General features: G+C 43.4%; 1 protein-coding gene across 2 annotated transcripts in view; it reads left to right on the top strand.

Annotated features, from left to right (window-relative positions):
* PEX11G (peroxisomal biogenesis factor 11 gamma) overlaps positions 1-9,644 on the top strand; it is a 507,211-nt gene that overhangs the window by 313,633 nt on the left and 183,934 nt on the right. The window lies entirely within an intron of this gene.

Below are 9,644 nucleotides of genomic sequence, written 5' to 3'. Positions count from 1 at the left end.
TTCCGTCACCCACATAGGATTTTTTGGACCTAGGCAGAGCTTTGTGTGAGATGAATAAACTTTGGCGGGGGGGGGGGGTCTCAAAGGGGAGTGGCTGATGTAATTAAGGGCATGGCACGTAATTTGAGATCCTCCAAGGAAAATCTACTAGTACCCCGCCATTTCCGTTTGAAGTCCAGAGGAGGCAAATCTATGGCTGTACCTGGGGCAAAAGCCTGGAACCATTTACCCACCCAATTGAGACTTACACAAACGGAGTCTATCTTTAAGTGAAAACTTGTATTTTCACAGTTCCAGATAGTCTGGCCCTATCTCTCATCTGACCACCATGGCGACATTAGAGACCACATTCCCTGACACTCAGTCTACCCGTTTCCAGCGCAAAGATGCTCCATTGGAGTGAAAGCCAGCGCTTTATAAATGTCATCATTCATTCATTCATTCAAAAACACTTAAGCTAAACATCTCTGCTTATCATGGTGTGCCACCCAACTTGCATTTTGCTGCTTCTGTCGTTGCATCCAGATATATAATACAACAAGTAACATCATACCTACAACAATCCAGGGTTAATGGCTTTGCCAATGGTTGTTAGTTGCGTTAGATAAATAAGCAACAACTGAGGCTCCGTCATATATAATATTGAAAATGCTTCCGTTCTAAAATGATGAGACTGTGAAAGAACTAGAACGAGTCTCTTTAAGTTACACCAGAGGCGGAAGAAGGGGGTCACTGCTGCAGAGTTAAGATTTATTTTTCATCCTAAGGGTGAGGGCAAAAAGAGACAGCCCGATAGGGACCCGTCTCAGCACCTGTTTTTTAGGACTGCTGGTGCTGAGCACTGGCAGGACCCGGCCCACTTAAAGCCCTGGGACTTGGACAGAATTTATTTGAGCTAGATGTTAACCTATACTTGCAGGAGGACTGGCATTGCTTATAAGTTATATCCACCAATTTTTATTTATTTTAAGTCGTAATTTCTTAACGCAAACAAAAACACAGTGCACCTATGATGAGTTAGCGTCTTAGGTAGTTCGCACGGTGATTTTGGGCAGTCATTGGCAGAAGTTACAGCAGTGGTCTGCATAGCACCAATCGCGCGTTCCCCCGCGAGGGGTGGTTAGAGGGGCAAGGGGAGGGGGGGGTCTCAAAGTATGTTGGAGCGTTATCATGGACATCAAAGGATCCAACGCAGGATACAGCTTTTATACACAAAATATATCAAAATGTGTCTATTAGACAGCAAAGCTATCTCTCAGGTTGCATGGATCTTAATGAAGCCCAACCTTCCTGCAGCAAAGTCTTCTCATTGATGACACTTATGATCCTACAGGCACAAGTGAACCAACAGGACGAAGACATCTTACAGGCTCAGGCCAAAGAGCTTTGCTTCTACGCAGAAACAACACAGAGCCACATTGCAGCTGCCCATAGGAGATCTCGCGCCTTAAGTGTGGCCCTCTCACGCAGCCTGACGTCAAGCCTGTTTCTCAGATTAAACATTATTTACAGGTTCAAACATAATATTGGGGATATCTATCTGGTTTCAGAACCCTTATAGGCTCATCCCGGAGACAGCAAGCATATCCTTCAGGATGGAGAGATCTTACAAGCTCAAGCCTTAGACAGCAGAGCTATATCACAGTACAGAGACTTTAAAGGCTCACGTTTCAGACAGCAGAGCTATATATTGGGTTATAAAGATTTTACAGGCTTAAGTTTCAGACAGCGGGGCTATTTTTCAGTTTATAGAGACCTTACAGGCTCAAGTTTCAGACAGCAGATCTATATCTCAGGTGATAGAGATCTCACAGGCTCACGTTTCAGACATCAGAGCTATATCTCAGGTGATAGAGATCTCACAGGCTCACGTTTCAGACAGCAGAGCTAAATCTTGGGTTATAGAGATCTTACAGGCAAGAACCTGGCAGCAGTGCTATATCTCAGGCTAAAGAAATCGTACAGGCTCGAGAACCTGGCAGCAGAGCTATTTCTCAGGTTATAGAGAATTTATAGGCTCAAGCTGTAGACAGCAGAGCTATATCACAGAATATAGAGCCCTCACAGGCTCAAGTGTCAGACAGCAGATTTATATATATCTCAGGTGATAGAGATCTCACAGGCTCAAGTTTCAGACAGCAGAGCTATATCCCAGGTTACAGATATATTACAGGATCAAGATCCTGGCAGCACAGCTATTCCTCAGGGTATAGGGGTCTCACAGACAAGGGTTTCAAACAGCAGAGCTCTGTCTTGGGTTATAGAGATCTCACGGGCTCAAGTTTCAGACAGCAGATCTATATCTCGGGTTATAGAGATCTCACAGGCTCAAGTTTCAGACAGCTGAGCTATATCTCGGGTTATAGAGATCTCACAGGCTCAAGTTTCAGACAGCAGATCTATATCTCGGTTTATAGAGATCTCAAAGGCTCAAGTTTCAGACAGCAGAGCTATATCTCAGGTTATAGAGATCTCACAGGCTCAAGTTTCAAAGCTATATCTCGGGTTATAGAGATCTCACAGGCTCAAGTTTAAGACAGCTGAGCTATATCTTGGGTTATAGAGATCTCACAGGCTCAAGTTTCAGACGGCAGAACTATATCTTGGGTTATAGAGATCTCACAGGCTCAAGTTTCAGAAAGCAGAGCTATATCCCAGGTTATAGAGAAATTACAGGCTAAAGTTTCAGACAATCGAGCTATATCCCAGGTTATAGAGACCTCACAGGCTCAAGTTTCAGACAACAGAGCTATACCACAGAATATAGAGACCTTACAGGCTCAAGTTTCAGACAGCAGAGCTACATCTTGGGTCATCGAGATCTCACAGGCTCAAGTTTCAGACAGCAGAGCTATATCACAGAATATAGAGACCTTACAGGCTCAGTTTTCAGACAGCAAGGTTTTATCTGAGGGTACAAGGATGTTAAAGGATCAAGCTTAGACAGCAGAGATGTATCTCAGGATACAGGGATCTTAAAGGCTCTAGCTTCAGATACAAAGCTGCATCGCTGGATACGGAAGCCTGCAGGCTTTAGTAATTGTCGGGTCCAGAGAGTGGGACAAACCTGTGACAAAAGTGAGACCATATAGTCTTTTGGAAGCTCTGGAGTTTTGATAACTCACCCATTCCTTCACTTCTCATCTCACTCATAGTTTTTCCTAATTTGTTTTTACTTTCACGTCTCATCATTTGTTCACCCGCCACTTTTGCGTTCTCGAAAAACTTCATAAGTGAGATCTTTCCCACCCTGTTAAAGTTCCAAATGTTATAATTCTCCATTTTAATGGCATTGCGAAAAATCTTGATAACCATAAGAGGTTCAGAATACTTGGAGCTGTTCCCTTTCAACCTAGGGTTTCTGATCCTCGCCAATTCACCTACTTGCACTTTGGTGAATTGCACAGTTCTCCTCCAATCAAATCTAGCTTTTCTCTCAAGTTTCTTACTTTCTTCGGTCTTTCACGACAGTACATCCTCTGCACCGCTTCATAGTTTTGTTCCATTTTTCAATGATTGATGACAGGCACATCCTCAAGTTGGCCTTCCTGTTTCTGAACAATTCAAAGGGTATTTCACCAGTGGTAGAGGGCGAAAACAGGCCGGCGCCAACTAATGAAGTGAAACCCAAAACTGATAAGGAACCATTTCTCTTGACACGGGTAATGGCCTGATATCTGAACGGTAAAATAGGACACAATAACACTGCAGGGGACTGTTATGCCCCAACAGACCCAGCTATAAATATCATAGTCCGGCCAACATCCAGGCGCAAATCAAACATACAATCTTTCTTTTTTTCTGTATTCATTATAACTACTCTTTTTATTTGAAGCCAATCTTGTTGTATATACATATCTGTCATTTTATCTTTTAAATACCAATTGTATTTAACTTATGGTTTTTATATGTTAACAATTGCAATGGTTTTAAGTAACTGAGCAATAAAGACTTCTTCTTCTTCTTCAGTGGTAGAGTATTCAATTTGTGCACAATAATAGTGTCACTCAACTTATTCTGCAAATAGTTGCTACTCGCACTCGCTGTTTTAATGGATCATTTCATTACCTTAGTAAAACTCTTAATCATTCCGTTAACCTTTGGAAAATATACCTCAGTTTCCTTGTGTGTTATCCTTCTCCTCATAAAGAACGCCCTCCATTTCATTTAACACTTGCTGCACCCCATTGTCAATTACCATAGGGTTGAGAAAACCTTACCTTGGGTGGGAACATTTCCTCCCGAAACTTTATAACCTCTTACGTTTCAATGCCGTTCACCACCCCGCTTTCCGGCCCCCTGGTAACCATGTCTTGCACCACAATGATATACTTATTTATTCTACACATCTCATCTCCCGGGTCAAAACTCTGCGGGCATGGAGTTCCCTGCATTTTTTTTTAATTATTAAATTCTACTCATGCTCCCACTCCCTGTTCCACTGAAAAACTACACCTTTTATTAGTAGCCCTCTATTGTTCTTGGTCTTCTCTACAGAAATGTACAACATATTTTTTATATTCCTTTGCCTTCACTAGGAGCAAGACTGCCTCTGCCTTATTTACAGGATTTAGCACAAACCAGTTCTTCCTTCAGTTCAAACCTGTTTTGTGGTATTCTTTGACTGAGATACTCTACCGCCTTACGATTAAATCTGCATTCCCTGCTATAACAATAAAGCAACTTTACTTTATTCTTTTCAAAACCTCACTCAACCATTGACTAACTCCATAAACCAGCAGATCCTCCTGATATATGTTCACTCCAGTAATGCTTTCTTATTCTCGCCAGGTTTATGTACATGGCGTATGAAAGAAACCCAAACAGCATTTTTAAGAATTTGCTCTTTCCAAATGGCATGATAAATGCTGTCAACTCTTATAATTTGGAATGCAATCTCACCTAGTAGTAAGCAGAGCTCAAATCTAGGGATGTAATATACTTTGTACCTCTTTGCATGGATAAAGTCCCTGTGATGTTGGGTGGCGGGTAATCATCAACATTCAAACACTCACTGCTCTTAGGTCCATAAATAGCCTGGAATATCCATTCTCTTTTCCTGCTACTATTGTAGGTGGCAACCACTCCGTGACTTTCACTTCCTCAATAATTTCAATCTCCTCAAGTTTTCCTAAAACTTTCATGATTTATTCAGTGACCATGATCAGAAGCATAGCTACCAGCGGTGCTGCCGGCGCAGTGCACCGGGAACCAGAGAGAGGTGGGCCACATTCTGTCCTGCTCCAGCATCATTTATTAGAAGCTGCCTTCTCCAAATGTTTCAAACACAGAGTATGCATGTGGCTGAGCTTTGTGTACCCTCTTCAGAGTAGGTAGGAGAGGAAATAGCATAGAAAGAGTAGATGATAATGAAGAAATATAGGAGAGGAAAGAGATGAAAGAAAAAGAAAAGGTGAAAGAGAGAACGGCAGAAGAGGTAAATGTAACAGCATGGGAGAAAAACAGAGGGAAAGAGAAACAAGGTAACTATGAGCAAATGGGGAGAGCAAAGACAAAAGGAAGTGTCCGGAATAAGGATTTGGGGATAGAAGGCAGGAAATAGACAAGGAAAAGTAAGAGACGGAAGAGGGGGGAAAAGGCAGAGAGGAAGGGGTGAATGAGGTTAATTTGAAAGAGAGGAAGGAGATGACAGAGTGATGGAGATAGGGAGAAGAGAAGGAAAGACAAGTTGAAAGGGAGACTTTGAGATCTGCAAGCAGCCGTGCATCTGTTAATAGTGTAGCAGGTACGATGACAGCAAGATCCAGAACTGTGATTGGACCACTGCGCCCCAATTATATCTTGATTTTATTACTGTCCCTGGAGCCCATTTTCATTGCTTGCCTGGGGGCCGAATGACACCAAGCCTACGCCACGGACCATGATGGACACATTGATGAGTTTAGGGTCAGTCCCCTCCTTGAATGTACCCTTTAAGAGATTCCAACTCTTTTATAAAGACTTCTTGAATCTCTCTCTCGTGGGTTGGCCTCTCAGTCCAGATCTCACTTACGCCAGCTTGGTCCTTCAATCTGTCCGCTGGTAAGGAACTAGGACCAAGCAGCCCACCTCCATCCCTGTGGTGGAATCGACTGATGGAGTCACCTTTTATTGATTCATATACATAAGTACCCCCACACAAAGGAAAGGTGCACTCTAGGCTTCCTTGACACAACATACAGGCCGGCTGGCAGGATTCCCTCACACACTCCAAGAACAGGCACGGTGTAAGCAGGCATGGTGCACGTTTAGCTCACAGAGAGTACAGGCGCAGTAAAGACAGCAGCCAGCAGTGAGGGGTTCTTCTTCTTCCACTAGACAACATCCACAGCAGCCCCGCCCCAAATAATGCACATGGGTAGCTCTCAATGTTCAACATCACGCACGGCTTTCAACATTTAGCTCTGCCCAGCCTCCTAATGTCACCAGGAAAAAAGCTGATTCATAACACATGAGAAATGGAGCACCGTTTCATATACAACGCCGAACACAGAAAAAACACACACAGGAAATAAGCACACGGGGGGAAAAAAGATAAAAAGATTCGTACTGCCCTGGTCCGGGGAACTAAGCATAATACCCTGAAGTATCACTGCTGGCTGGCAGGGCGGCAGCAATGTCCCTTGGCACTCAACCTGTTTTTGTCCACGTATCCAACATAATGTAATAATTGTATCGACCCAGCAAGCATGAGATGCGGAGCCGGCCCAGGGGATTCTAAACGACGGGATACAAACTGGCAGAGAGTTGACAGACCTAAAGCGCTGCGGGAATGTAACTCTCGAGCGCCATCTGCTGTCCTGTATCGTAAACGCATCTGGAATCTTAATGTACCAAACCACGCTTCCCAGGTAAAGAGACGGACATCTCTCGCCGGAGGTGAACCACGATGCATGGTCCTTTTATTTAGCACCGCAAAATATGTAAATAAAGGCTTGAAATTCCCAAACTAATAGCAAACACGTTTTTGAACATTTTGACAGGTGAACCTTTCAGACTTGCGTTCATTATTTCGTAAAGAGTAGCTTAGAAATTGATACATATGAACGTGTTCAGATACAGGCTGGAGTAGAGTGGGAACCGCCCGGATCGCGCTTCCCGCCACTCTGCTTAAGATGGCCGCCGCGGTACAGGCCTGCTTGAGGGAAGGGTCCTGCTCGTGTCCCAGTGTCATAAGCTGACGCCCTGACACTTATGTACTGGTGCTGCACCATCACTGTGCTTCGGTCTGCAACTCTGCACAGCAGCAGCCTGTGAGGGATAAAGGAGGGCTCTATTTTGCTTTGTATCACAGCTGCTACAAATGCCTCACATAAAGGGCAATCAGCAACTCATGCTTATTTGCATGAAATTTAAACACAATAGAGTAAAAAAATAAAAAGGCAAAAATGTGAATCCGGCCTTAAGTGCTGTATTTTAGCGCAACATGTCTTCCATGCAAACAAATATGTGCCAAAAACTCAAGTACCACGAGCGAAAGCCGCTCGCGTTCTGGTCGCTCAGTTTCTTCTCCTGCTCTTTGCTACAATTCTGCAGGTAACATGACATAATTACGTGGCATACATAAGTGATATAGGTTCAAGAATTTCGCGTAACAGGTGTAACTCAAAATTCCCAAAATAATTCAAATTACTTAAGTGTAATTAAAAGGGAGTGATGTACTTCTAGGCATGTTCTATAGGAGTGACAAGTGTATATGAGGGTGGGTGTAATTACCCCACTACACACACTTATATACCACTTACTAATCCGTGCTTACTACTTTCAAAGGAACCCGTTTCAATATCCTCGGACACCAAAATATTCAGAAAAGGCCTGCGCGCTGTGAACTCGCGCCTCCCAGGTCGCGAGCACCTTTACTTTGTGGTGCAGAAAGAAGCTTACAGAGTCCGTACATACTTCAAGTATTTATGCAAAAAGGAAAACATTACCCACTGAGTTTCCTTAAGTAACCTACAACTCAACGATATGTACATTACTGAGTGCGCTCTGCAGTAGGCACATTATCCAGCATAGCTATCTTGACACTACTATACCCTTACATTCCCTGAATGCACAAAAAGATGAATCACAGGTGCCACAAACATCCAAATATTTCTTAAATGCAGCCTATTGACATGACTGCCTGCGTTGCCCAATTTCTTTTTTGGGGGGGGGGGGGCAGATTTTTTTTTTTAACCAAATAATGTATACACTGATTGTGTTTTTCTCTGCCTTACAACACCCCATGATTGGTGTTGCACGTTCCGGCATTGAGGCCATATGTTACATGGGGTAGATCCTGTATCACGGTTCATGCCAGTCGCAAAGGGGTTGGAGCGGTTTTTGGTCGGTGGGTTGGTGGTAAAGAAATTACCATTGCTTTCGCTTCCAAAATATTAAAGGAATCGGAAGCAGTCTACAGCACAATTGAGTGTGAGGCATTAGCATGTGTTTGGGCAGTAGAAAAATGTAAGTCATAGTTTTAGGGACCATCTTTTGATGTCTATACTCAGGGCTTTAATTGGGATGAAAAAACTGGGGGGTCTCTCAAAGGGGCGTGGCCAATGCAATTAAGGGCGTGGCTTAAGACACTTAAGCTAAAAATCTGTGCTAAGCATAGTGTGCTACCCGACTTGTATTTTGCTGTTTTGGTCACCGGATCAAGATATATGATACAACAAGAAACATCATACCTACAACAAGTCAGGACTATTGGCTTTGTCAATGATTGTTAGTTGCATAAGATAAATAATCAGCCACCATGGCTAGTATATAATATTGAAAAAGTTTCCACTTAAAGCCCTGGTGACACCACGACAATGTTGCTGCTCCTGAATTTCAAAAAGAGAAGGGAAATCCAGAGAGACAATGACTCTCTTTAAAGGATTTCCCTTCTCCTACAACTCTCCCTGGCATGATGTTGTGCCGTAACTTTTCCACTAGTGAGAAGTGAGCAGTGTGAATGGATGTGCCTGCTGTCACTGCACTCCACCTGTGCCAGGGCACAAAACAGAGCCCGATAGAGACCCGTTCCGAGCCCCCCTTTATTAAACTGCCGGTGCTCAGTACCGGTGAGACCCACTTAAAGCCCTGTTTATACTGACCATAAACCTTTAGTGCATCTCTTAAGTGTCAATGGTATAGGCAAAGCGTCGGCACGATTGGTGCGGCTGGTCTACACTGCAAGAATATGACACGACTGTAAAATACATACAAGGGGGAAAGAACTTTTACGCTGATTATTGGTCATATTTGCCTTTGCCAATATCTGATGCCTTAACAGGTGGCAAGGATAAGAAACGGGTGCTATCGAGTTATATCTGAGAGTGAGTGAGTGACAGCAACAGCAAATGATGGAGTTTTGCCAAAAGTGTTTCACTACATCAGAGTAGGTTCACCAATCCATCTGAAAAACGTTTATCAGAGGAGTTTATTTTTTTTAATTTTATTTTTTTGCAGTTTTTTTATATAGCGCGAACTTGACCCGAATCTAATCAGGTATCAGAGCGCTTTACATAGCACCAGTTACGTAACATGAGGACACACATTCATTGTTTGTTAGGCACAGGGAGATTAAGTGATTTGCCCAGAATCACAAGATGTTCAGCGTCATTACCGAGACTCGAACCCAGTTCCCCCAGGTCCGAGGTCGAGCGCCCTAA

The sequence above is a fragment of the Triturus cristatus genome, chromosome 12 (genome assembly GCF_964204655.1).
Source record: "Triturus cristatus chromosome 12, aTriCri1.1, whole genome shotgun sequence".
NCBI classification, from domain to species: domain Eukaryota; kingdom Metazoa; phylum Chordata; class Amphibia; order Caudata; family Salamandridae; genus Triturus; species Triturus cristatus.
The sequence above is the reverse complement of the archived record's forward strand: the minus strand, read 5'-3'. Positions and strand labels throughout refer to the sequence as shown.